This window comes from Phycodurus eques, chromosome 7 (genome assembly GCF_024500275.1).
Source record: "Phycodurus eques isolate BA_2022a chromosome 7, UOR_Pequ_1.1, whole genome shotgun sequence".
Taxonomy (NCBI): domain Eukaryota; kingdom Metazoa; phylum Chordata; class Actinopteri; order Syngnathiformes; family Syngnathidae; genus Phycodurus; species Phycodurus eques.
In genome coordinates, this window is record NC_084531.1 from 4359567 (window position 1) to 4372737 (window position 13171).

Genomic DNA, 13171 nt, shown 5'->3' on the forward strand with positions numbered 1-13171 from the left:
TGGAATGGTACTCCATCTTTCTCACTGATACTCCAACTGCGCTCCCTCGTCATGTTAACGACGCCGAGGACTGCATTCGTATGGAAATCGAGCCATCGGCAGAAAAATGCTTGAACAAAGGACCAACACTCCCAGCAGGAGGATTAAATTTGGACTCTCGCCTCCAAACAGTGAAAGTGAAGTTTGACTTGAAAGGTGAGGTCGCCACCGGCAAAGAAGCAGGCCTCCTCCTCCTGCACTACTTTGGTTCCATAATGCGTATCACTTACAGCAGGGAAGAACTGCTTAACCTTAGGCAGCCTTTCTCGCCAAGTTGGACGGAGGCTGGGACCAGAGGAACCGCCGTGATCGCCGGGCCGTGGAAGAGGAGGGCGAGGGGCAAACGTGCCGGTGTCCAGGTGAAGCTCCGACAGCAGGGATTCCGAACTCCGCTTCCCTCCGTGCACCTGGCAAAACTTTCCTTGCCCGATCAAATGGACGAGCTGCTTCTCCTCGCAAGGAATCGCAGGACATTTGCGCGCTCGGCTGTTCTGTGCTTCACTGACACCGGCCTCAGCGAATGTACCCCCGATGAGCAGCTTCTTCTGCCCGACTTTCGTGTGTACAGAGCCGATCACTTTCCAGCGTCGACGGGAAGGCCGACAAGCGGCGGAATTTGTTTCTACGTCAACGAAGGTTGGTGTGCGGATGTCACGGTGCTCGGCAAACACAGCAGCCCCAACCTGGAGTCCTTCTTCATAGACTGTAAGCCCTTTTATTCCCCACTGGGCTTTGCCTCTTTCATTGTTGTTGGTGTTTACGTTCCAGCTCAGGCTCGTGTCAATTGTGCTCTGCAATCTCTGGCTGACCAAATTTCATATTTTGAACGGAAATATAGACATTCACTCGCAGTTGTCCTCGGGGACCTGAACGGGGCGGAACTCAACCAGAGACTTCCAAAATACGAGCAGCACATCGATTGGAGCACCGGGGACCGCTGCTACACTATTCTTCGAGATGCATATCGCTCCTTTCCCCAGAGTCTTTGGGGGTCGTCGGAGCAATCCTTGGTTCACCTTATTCCATCATACAAGGGTGGACCCTAATTTGCCAATCTTTTTGTAAACAAAACAAAACAAAATCTGCATGTTCAACAAGAAACAAATTGATAGAAACTCCTGATTGTCAGCCCACATCACAAACTACTACTGATATTGTGTTGTTGTTTTTTTTCCAAATGTTGTGTAATAAAATGAGTACTCTCCAGATGAGGAGAAACTGATAACTGTCTTCATTAACTTTTTTTATTTTTATTTTTTTGATCATACTTGACACACTGTTAGTTTCAGTAAAAGATGCTTGCACAATATGATGTCCACTTTGAGAGTGTGTCCCCTTCAAAACTAAACAAGGCACAGATCTGGGCAAGATTACAAAAATTCTGCATCACATCAGATTCCTAGGAGCACAGTGGCCTCCATAATCCTGAAATGGAAGACGTTTGGGAAAACGAGGAGCCCTTTCTTGAGCTGGCCGTCTGGCCAAACTGAGTTAAAAAAAAAAAAAACACCGAAAAAAAAAACCACCTGAAGATGGTGAGAAATAAGATTTTCTGGTCTGATGAGACCTAGATAGGACTTTTTGGCCTTAATTCTAAGTAGCATGTGTGGAGAAAACCAGGCTCTGCTCATCACCTGTCCAATACAGTCCCAACAGTGAAGCATGGTGGTGGCAGAATCATGCTTTCGGGGTGTTTTTCAGCTGCAGGGACAGGACGACTGGTTGCAATCAAAGGAAAGATGAATGTGGCCAAGTACAGGGTTATCCTGGACAAAAACCTTCTCCAGAGTGCTCAGAACCTCAGACTGAGCCGAAGGTTCACCTTCCTCCAAGACAATGACCCTAAGCACACGGCTAAAATAACAAAGGAGTGGCTTGAGAACAACTCTGTGTCTGTTTTTGAATGGCCCAGCCAGAGCCCTGACTTCAACCCAATTGGGCATCTCTGGAGGGACCCTGAAAATGGCTGCCCACCAATGTTCACCATCCAACCTGACAGAGCTAGAGAGTATCTGCGAGGAGGAATGGCAGACGGTCCCCAAATCCAGGTGTGATTCCCAAAAAGACTCATGGCTGTATTAGCTCAAAAGGGTGGTTCTACTAAGGCACGGTGGACGACTGGTTAGAGCGTCAGCCTCACAGTTGTGAAGACTGGGGTTCAATCCCCTCAGCCTGTGTGGAGTTTGCATGTTCTCCCCGTGTCCTGCGTGGGTTTTCTCCGGGCACTCCGGTTTCCTCCCACATCCCAAAAACATGCATTCTAGGTTAATTGACAACTCTAAATTGCCCGTAGGTGTGAATGTGAGTGCGAATGCTTGTTTGTTTGTATGTGCCCTGCGATTGGCTGGCAACCAGTTCAGGGTGTACCCTGCCCCCTACCCGAATTTAGCTGGAATAGGCACCAGGACGCCCGCGACCCTTGTGAGGATAAACGGCTCAGAAAATGGATGGATGGGTATATATATATATATATATATATATATATATATATATATATATATATGTGTATGTGTGTGTGTGTGTGTGGTCACTTAATGAATATGACTATTTTTCAAAAATACAAAAGTGGATGTTGTTCTGTGTTTTCTTCTGAATTGAAATTATTGTTCAGGATTCATACAGTACAGTTTCCTTGTGTAAAACTGTAAAACTTTAAATATAAAGTTAAAAATGTGAACCTGTGAAAATGTGAATTAATGTGATCATTCTGTTTTGTAAGTGTCCAGTGTATTCCTTTTAATTGCTGTCAGTTTCTATCAATGCTCAATAATTCCTTTGGACAATTGAAATTCTTAAAATTTCATCATCCATGGGGAAATTATCTTGGCTGGGGCTTGCACCATGTATTCGAAGAAAACACATATTTACAATCCGTATAGAATAATGAATTTCAGTCGCTTTCTTTCCTCGAATCCCTGAACGCAGCATGTTTTCTCTTGAAAGAAACCTGTGATGTTTACGTTCATCGCCATGACGACGGAGTCGGAGGCGGTCCGCCATTTTGACCCGTGACGATTTGGGATATGTGTTAACCAATCACAATTGAGCTATGCTGCCGGAATGACGTCACGGTTAAAGAGACCCTACCGCTACTTGGCTGCTGAAACTCGAAGTGCAGAGAAGAAACGACTGGATTCCAGCATCGTCTCGATTCAACGCCCCGGACTGCGGTCTTCCGTCAAACACCAGAGTCCACGGCAACTCATGTAACGGCGAAGAAAGCAGCACAAGCCCGCTCGCGAGCTACTTTTGGGAGGCGTTCTGCGGCGTGTTCGCATCTCCCCCACTCCCCCGCTGCTGGGTGAGTAAAGACGGTTCACCATCACGCCGCGTCCAAACCCAGTCCTCAAAACCATGGAAACGTTGTTGTTCGAGCGATAAACGAGTTCATATCCTCCCAGACATCACGTATAAACGTGGATTGTTTGCATGAAATAAGGCCGAGAAACGCCACTAATAGCAGAGAGGTCTTAAAAGTTGGAGAAACCGTCGAAACAATGCGTGGCTGTAGCTATCCCACAGCAGTTTGCTTTCGGTTTTCTTGTTGTTTTTTTTTTTTTTTTTTTTTTTTGTACTGCACAAATGTAGTTTTCGGTCACCAATCAAGTTTAATTACGTCTTGTAGCGTTTGCAAGATGGTGCTGCGCAATTGTTTCACAGGATGTGGCTTAAGTGAACGCCAGCTTAAGCCGCCTCATTAATAGCTAATTATTATTATTATTATTGTTAATGAGTTTACACACCGTGACCCGTCACCGTTTGTGGCTGACGTACCCGAGCCCTACACTGTATGTTGTCCCATCTTGTTTCTGTTTTGTCATGTAACATAACACCTTACCCAGAGCCTGCCCACCACAGAGCCACCTCTGTCCTTTCCCACACAAGTCATTTCTTCTCCCAGATAAGAAAACAGTCAAAACACTTCGGGATTCACCTACATCAAAGGTGTCAAACCGGTGGCCCCCGGGGCCAGATCCGGCCCGCCACATCGTTTTATGTCTCCCGCGCAAGCAAATCAAAATCGCTAATTGTGTTCTGGTGTAATACCATTGAGATATTTGCAAGCATTTTTGTTTGTTTGTTCCCAATCCCCCTTAGAAAAGTAAACAATTTAATAGTTGACAAACATGTATTTATAGGCTTCTGATTTCAAAACTGGTTGTTCATCAATGTGTTGTGTATACTGTAATTACAGTATATGAGGTAATCTTTCATTTATATGGGTCACTCCGAGGGAAGTCATAACTGCGATGTGGTCCGTGACAAAAAATGAGTTTGACACCCCTGCCCTACATTCTTTTTCTATGTTCCAATTTTATTATTATTGTTATTATTACAAAATGATCTCAGACTTTTTTTCACACTTGGTGTTGAGATTGAGGTTGTTAATGGTTGTTCTTTTCAGTGTTACTTTGTTTTATTAATTTTATTGTATTTCAATTTTCTGTTTAGTGTGGTGTTTTGGACTGCCTTATGTAGTACCTTCTCTTTGGAACCCCCTTGCAAACAAGATGTTTCATCTCAACGGGTTTATCCCATGTAAATAAAGAATTTTCAACAACATACTGTATATAGTAATCCTTACACTTGCAGTTGAACATTATGTTTAATTTTGTGGTTGCAGTTTGTAGTGGTGGGCGTCACGGTAGCCTAGTGGTTAGCACATCTGCTTCACAGTTCTTTGTTGGACTCTCAGCTAGCTCAGGCCCTCCTGTATAGAGTTTGCATTTTCTACCCTGTGTTTGCATGAGTTTTCTTGGGGTGGCGTCCTCCCACATGCGCAAAGATGCATGTAATGTGCAGTCACAACTACAATGCATTATATTAAGAGGTAGGCTATTTGTAATATTTTGTATCTTCCCAAGTAGATGCAACTAAATAGGGCACAAAAATATTAGTCACCTTTCAGTCTATCGATAGTATCATTATTGCGAATGAAAATTATAGCTTGAAGGGGGGGGGGGGGGGGGGGGGGGGGGGGGGAAATCACACTTAAAATCTCCCAAATGGATGTCGGAAGATGTGTTACGGTTTGAAGAAAAACAAACTTTTGGGCCATAAATCCAAAAGGTAGTTTAGTGCAAACACAACACTGCTCATCATTGTGTCACCAGCATCATTCTTTGGTGCTGTTTGTCTTCAGCTGGAATTGAGGGCATTAATCAAGGTGAAGGGAATTATAAACAGTTCAAAATATCAGTCATTGTTAGAACAAAACCTTCAGGCTTCTACTGGAAATCAAAAAGATGTCAGGAAAGTCTCCTAGAACATCTGAACCTTTTTCATGGTTAATTAGAAGCACTTTTAAATTGTAGGCAGAGGTGTGCTGAGTCTCATATAACATCAGTTTGAATGTGATTGGTTAATTCTGAACAGCGCTACATCCCAGTTATAAGAGGGTGTGCACACACCACGTTATCTCAGTTGTTTATCTTTACAAGATTTGTTTTGCTTCAGTTGTACAGGATATAGGTCACATTAATGTTTTTATTTTTTATTATTTATCTCGGAATAGTTATTATTTTTATCTCAAAACTTGGTATTTGAAGAGGGGTGTGTAGACCTCTGTTCTATTGTTACATAGATACTGTAGATGGATAGACAGACACGTTAACCCCGTAACATCACGTGAGGTAAATTGATTTACTTGAGATTATTTCAAACGCGAACAGTTTTTTTTTAAACAGAATGACTTGGAAGTCACGGAACAGATTGTCCTCAACTTTGGAGGGTCCACTGTTTTGTCTGTGTTATCAACATTTTACTTAGCGGTGTGAAGTCTGAGTCCAGTGCAAGTACAGTAGCTATGCCATTTGCAGTACCACGGCATTATTTACTGGCGCAATCCAGGGATGACTTGCCATGTGAGCTGGCTTTTTCTTATGTAATTTTATCTACTGTGAAAAATCTGCTGGTTTTTGCAGACTGGGCACCTTTATTAGTTTGAATGGCATAACGTGTACAAGGCGTAATGCTGGTTCTTTCAAAGCAAATTGGAATGCCTCTGAGTGTTGAGTGACCCGTGGAGGTCATAGGTGGCTGCTATATTTACCAGCTCTGTAACTTGATCTGTGGCATTCTGGGTGGCTGTGCTCATACTATCCTCTCACTCTCTGGGTCCACTGCCTCCCAAGCAGCAACCGTTTACTGTCTGTCCATTGGCCTGACCGCTCAGAACAACAAGGGTGAGGACCGGATAAAGCAACTTAACGATTGTTGTATGTTTTTGTTTTGTTATGTTTTTTAAAATAGTTATTGTTTTAGCTGCCGGCTTTGTTCAGCTGCTGGCTACATCTTCCTAATGATAGATGTTGAGAGATTATCTTCAAAACATTTTGGGGTTTTTCTAGCCTGACCGTGATGTCGAGGGTCCGAGAGGATTTTGCACACTCTTGTCTTAGTTCTGGCAGCGTGCAAGTCCTCAAGGGTTGTCAACCTGGTCACTCCTCGAGAGAACCTCAACATCTTTATTTCCGCCACCTCCAGCTCTGTTTCCTGTTGTCTCTTCAGTGTCACTGTCTCTAATCCGTACATCATGGCTGGCCTCACCACTGTTTTATAAACTTTGCCCTTCATCCTATCAGAGACTCTTCTGTCACACAACACACCTGACACCTTCCTCCACCCATTCCAACCTGCTTGGACTCGTTTCTTCACTTCATTATCATACTCACCATTGCTCTGGACTGTTGACCCCAAGTATTTAAAGTCCCCCACTCTCGCGATGTCTTCTCCTTGTTGCCTCACTCTTCCCCATCCACCCCTCTCATTCATGCACATATATTCTGTCTTACTTCGGCTAATCTTCATTCCTCTCATTCCAGTGCATGCTTCCACCTTTCTAACTGTTTATCCACCTGCTCCCTGCTTTCACTGTAGATCACAATGTCATCCGCAAACATCATGGTCCATGGGGATTCCAGTTTAACCTCATCTGTAAGCCTATCCATCACCACTGCAAAAAAGGGGCTCATGGCTGATCCCTGATGCAGTCCCACCTCCACCTTAAATTCGTCTGTCACACCTACAGCACACCTCACCGCTGTTCTGCTGCCCTCGTACATGTCCTGTATTATTCTATCATACTTCTCTGCCACTCCAGACGTCCGCATGCAGTGCCACAGTTCCTCTCTGGGTACTCTGTCATAGGCTTTCTCTAGATCTACATAGACACAATGTAGCTCCTTCTGACCGTCTCTGTACTTTTCCATCAACACCCTCAAGGCAAATAATGCATCTGTGGTACTCTTTCTAGGCATGAAACCATACTGTTGCTCGCAAATACTCACTTCTGTCCTGAGTCTAGCCTCCACTACTCTTTCCCATAACTTCATTGTGTGGCTCATCACCTTTATTCCTCTATAGTTCCCACAGCTCTGCACATCACCCTTGTTCTTAAAAATGAGTACCAGCACACTTTTCCTCCATTCCTCAGGCATCTTCTCACGCACTAGAATTCTATTGAACAAGCTGGTCAAAAACTCCACAGCCACCTCTCCTAGATGCTTCCATACCTCCGCAGGAATGTCATCAGGACCAACTGCTTTTTCTTCCTCTTTAATGCCATTCTAACTTCCCCCTTACTAATCATTGTCACTTCCTGGTCCATCACACTTGCCTCCTTTTTCCTTCTCTCTCATTTTCCTCACTCATCACATCCTTCCTATCTCTAGCCCTCTGTCTGGCCAACCTGTAGAGATCATTTTCTCCTTCTTTAGTGTCCAACCATGATACATGTCATCATATGGCTCTTGTTTGGCCTTTGCCACCTCTACCTTTGCCCTACGTTGCATCTCAATGTATTATTTTCTCCTCTCCTCTCTCCTCTCAGTGTCCCATTTCTTCTTAGCTAGCCTCTTTCCTTGTATGATTTCCTGTACTTTGAAGTTCCACCATCAAGTCTCGTTTTCCCCTTTCCTGCTAGAAGATACAACAAGTACTCTCCTGCCTGTCTCTCTGATCACCTTGGCTGTAGTGGTCCTGTCTTCTGGAAGCTCCTCCTGTCCACCGAGAGCCTCTCTCACCTCTTCCCGAAAAGCCGCACAACACTCTTCCTTTCTCAGCTTCCACCACATGGTTGACTGCTCTGCTTTTGTCTTCTTAATCTTCCTCCCCACCAGAGTCATCTTACACACCACCATCCTATGCTGTCTAGCCACACTCTCCCCTACCAGTACCTTACACTCAGTAACCTCCTTCAGACGACATCGTCTGCACAAGATGTAATCCACCTTTGTGCTTCTACCTCCACTCTTGTAGGTCACCCTATGTTCTTGCCTCTTCTGGGAAAAAAATCTTCACTACAGCCATTTCCATCCTTTTGGCACAGTCTACCACCATCTGTCCCTCCAAGTTCCTTTCCTGGATGCCAAACTTAGCCATCACTTCTTCATCACCCCTGTTTCCTTTACCAACATGTCCATTGCAATCTGTACCAATCAAGACTCTCTCTCTGTCTGGGATGCTCAGAACTACTTCATCTAGCTCCTGCCAGAATTTGTCTTTCACCTCTAGGTCACATCCTACCCGTGGGGCATAGCCACTAATCACACCGTACATAACAGCCTCATCACTTGATCTGATACTCTTTTCACCTCCAAGACATTATTAGATAACTCTTCCTTTAAAATAACCCCTACTCCATTTCTCTTCCCATCTACACCATGGTAAAATAATTTAAACCCTACCCCTAAACTTCAAGCCTTACTGCCTTTCCACCTGCTCTCCTGGACACACAATATATCAACCTTTCTCCTAATCATCATGTCAACCAACTCCTGAGATTTTCCTGTCTTAGTCCCAACATTCAGAGTCCCCACATTCAGTTTTAGGCTCTGTGCTTTCCTCTTCTCTTTCTGCTTAAGAACCTGCTTTCCACCTCCTTCATCTTCGACCCACAGTCGCTGAATTTCCACCGACGCCTTGCAGGTTAACGGTGCCGGTGGCGGGTACTGTCAACCCGGTGCACGCTCCATCCAGTATGGAATTCTATGGATGAACACTCATATTTGTTTGGAAAGGTTTTAGCCGGATGCCATTGTTGACGCAACCCTCTGCATTTATACAGGCTTGGGACCGGCCTACAGTTTGCACTGCCTGTGCCCCCCATAGCGCTGCATTAAACTAAATATCATGTAAATCACAAAAATACAGATCATGACAGATACAGTGCGTTTCAGGTGTGCCAATTTCAAATGCAACCACAGGTGTGTCTCTAATTAACTCAAATGTTGTCAATAAACCTATCAGAAGCTTCCAAATAAACGACATCATCTTACAGTATGTAGACTTCTGACTTTGAAGAAAGTAATGACAAATTGTGTAAAAAATCCTTCTCTCATTATTCTGGCATTTGGCAAATCGAAAGAATTTTGGTAATAGACCTAAACGAGGAACATTTTAGTCTGATTTCATGCCAGACAGGGAGGAAAAAGTTTGTTTTCTATGGTGTACTGTATGTAGATATCTGGTTTCAACCGTAAGTGTATTGGTAAAAATAATAATAAAATAAAAAACATTTGTTAAAGGCATGAATCCGGCGCGGTGGGCGTCGTAAATCTGCGTGGAGCCAGGTTAGACTGGGCTTTCATAATTTCGCAGACTCACGCAAACCGGAATATTTAAGTACACAGTCAACTTCATTCGCTGCCTGTCAAAGAAGTTCCTCTCATTCCCTTTAAATGCAGCGCATTGACTGTCTCACATGGAGACATCTGTTGGGAAGGGAGATAATGATGACTGGACCATTGTTAATACTTTTGGCTGGTGTGGCAACAGACAACATGAGTGGGTTGCCTTATTAAATACAGAATGACCTGGTGATAACCGCTGGCAACTTAAATATGTCCATGGACCTCATGTATCAATCCCCCTCCTTCATTGCTGCGTGCTGGCCAGTGGGATGATTTAAAAATATAATAATAATAACAACGTGTCTAATTGATTGATTTCTACAACGATTCAGATGGTTTGATGCCCACTGTTCACATATTTATAAATGGAATGGAATCTGACATCCACCATAAATGTCGGCAAGCGCTTGTTTCTGTCTGCCTGTACTGCAATCAAATTCACTTAAAACGCATTAGACCAGCTGCACCAGGAGTTCGACCTGGTATCAGCAGGCGTACGTTTAGATAGACTTTCTGCCACCAAATTGTCAAGCCTCCGGTCACATCTCCAAGGGCATACCCGCCCTGTGCTGAAACAACCAAATTGGCAAACACACGCAGCGAGCCTTGCACTTGCACAGAAATCAAGATAAAGCATTTTTTGCACTCCGCCACAGTTGCACTGTGTACGAGAATAGAGCACTCTATCTTAACTCTGACGAGAAGTCACGCCACATAAGGTGACGTGAGTCTTTGAATGTGTCCTTTTACTTCTCTATGATTTGCAGTATTTTATTTCTCTTTTCATCTCACATTCTTTACATCCCTTGTTGAGGATATGTATTCTTTTGGAAGATGTGTTGCAGAAAATGCTGCAAATGCCAAAGAAAAAAAGCACAACACTTGCACAGATTTATTACTTAGATGTTCACTGAGGTGAGCATCCCATACAAAGTTGTCCAACTTGAGAGGCATATTTTTCCTGAAAACATTTGGTAAATTCCAAATTATGTCGGCACGGTGGACGACTGGTTAGCACATCTGCCTAACATTTCTGAGGACCGAAGTTCAAATCCCGACCCCGCCTGTGTGGAGTTTGCATGTTCTCCCCGTGCCTGCGTGGGTTGCCTCCTACATCCCAAAAACATGCGTGGTAGGTTGATTGAGGACTCTAAATTGCCCGTAGGTGTGAATGTGTGCGCGAATGGTTGTTTGTTTATATGTGCCCTGCGATTGGGTGGCGACGAGTTCGGGTTGTACCCTGCCTTTCGCCCGAAGATAGCTTGGATAGGCTCCAGCACACCCGCGACCCTTGTGAGGCTGAAGCGGTACAGACGATGGATGGATGCAAATTCCAAATTACTGCCATGATCGACTTCCCTTTGTCGGGCTGACACATGTAAATTGGTGCAAGGAGAAGCGTAACGATGGAAATTCACTCAACTTATGTGGTTGTGTCTACATAGTCAGTGTCAGCGCTGTGATTGACTGAGGATCTTGTTGACATAGGCTCCAGTTCCCTGCATGGAATACAATTATGGCTGGATGGGTGGTATATCTTCATGTATGCAACAAGCAGTAGGCTTTAATATGTGATTGATCAACATGTTGGCCTTTTTAATGGACTTTGGATTGGCGCTTAGTTTGCATTTAGTTAGATTTACTTGAATTCATAACCAGCACATCCTAGACTTGAGTGGGGCTGAATACAAATGCTGCATTGTGTTGAAACTGTTGCAGGGAATAGCTGGTTCAGGTCCACCTGTGGCTCTTGAGATCAAGTTGTCAAGCAGCAAAGCCAAGATTAAAATGAAGCTGCTGATGACTGAAAGCAGGCAAAGCGAGGCATCAGGGTGGCCTCAGCAATGTCCTATCTGCTCACATTTCAGAGTATATTTAAACGCTTGTCAGAGCCGAACCCCGCACAGCTCAGAGACTCAACTCATATCAACTCCGTGTGCTTTTTCATCATTATTATATTATTTATCATGTATTTATCTTGGCAAGTGTGTATTTATTTGTGTCTGTTTTTTTTTTTTTTTTTTCGGTCATTTTAAAACAATTCCTATAGTATTAGTATTGAATTGTTGCAGGCTCAACTCTCGGAATAATGAAACAGTTTTAAGTAACATTTGAACTTTCTTACCTGTAATACAAGTAAAAAGACAAGGCAACCACTGTATAGTAAAATAAATAAATAAAAGCCTATAGTAATACTGCTCACCCTTTGAAGACATCTGATTGTCAGTATCAGTGTTGCTGGAATTAATAAAGCATTGTAATTTAATTGATTATATTGATCATATTGTACTGAGCAGCGAGATACTTTCCTATGTTGCAGTAAATTACAGTTCCCGTTCTAAAGTTGTCATCACACTCATCATCCCTGGTCACAAGTGTCCTCACAAAACAAACAAACAAAAAAAGATACAGAAATACACACTTTTGGAATGAGTCCTTTCGATGCTCATGTTGGTTGGTTGAACTAAATGTTTGAATTCCAAATTATACGACTACTGGGGCATTTTACTTTGTCGGTTCTGCTTTATCAGTAATAGGTCAGATATGTGATCTGTACCTGTAAAAGAGGCTTACAGTGAGAGCAACTGTAGTGCGATTTTGTGTTAAATTGTTCTACTTTTCTTGGTTTAGATTTATGTTCAAATTTTTCCAATGTGAGTCGCCCCATCCCTGCACTGGAGCTAACCATCTCAACTCTTAAGCTGTTCAGTTTGTGGTGGTGAAAGTAATGCTCCTGGTTTTGAGAGGCCCTCTCAGTCTATGAAACCTCATCTCTTCTGTTCTTTGCCAAGGAATCACAGTAGCCTCCTGCTCAAAACAACCTTCTCCAATGCTGTCAGTTGGTTTACAGTTTTCTTACAATGGATTTATAGTTTTTGCCCACATTTCATCATTGGTTTTTAGCCGATTAATATAGTAATTTACAGCAACGTTGTGATTAAACATGAAAAAAACCTGAACATTTCAGGGAGTATCAAAGCTGTAGCTTGAATAGTAGCAGGGTTGGTGTAAATTAGCAATGTAATATGCCCTGACACTGCTTTTAAGTCAACATAAACACAAATATAATGGTAGTTATGGAAACTAGCAACTAGTGCCACGTCAGGGTGAGACTGACAATTCCAAAGTACCCAAAGAGTGTGTCTGTGTGTTGTCATTTCCTTGGCTACATCTCCTTTCAAGAGTGAAATCCATAGTGTCCATAGTGTTCTCTGTTTTGTCTTCACTCTCAGCAATTTGACTTCAATTTTTGCTTGAACTTTTGAGGTTCTGAAAAAGGTAACGTTGGTGCAGTCAAGGAGTGTGGGGACATACTGTATTAGTGTAGTCTTCATATATAGACGATCAGACGTTCTGTCTAACACAATGTACATTAACATGAAAGTTGCTGTTTTCACTAACATGCTATTTTTCTGTCATTTCAGGACAAACCAAGTTAATTTTAATATCAAAGTGTCGACCCCTTGATTAGGTCCACAAATACAAATGAGACTCTGCAC

General features: G+C 43.2%; 1 protein-coding gene across 2 annotated transcripts in view; it reads left to right on the forward strand.

Annotated features, from left to right (window-relative positions):
• The first annotated feature begins 3144 nt into the window (after positions 1–3144).
• Positions 3145–13171, forward strand: part of usp2a (ubiquitin specific peptidase 2a) — a 59917-nt gene continuing 49890 nt past the window's right edge. For both annotated transcript variants that reach the window (XM_061682029.1, XM_061682031.1), the window contains exon 1: positions 3145–3340. The gene's annotated coding sequence lies outside the window, so the exon portion shown is untranslated. The remainder of the gene's footprint in view (positions 3341–13171) is intronic.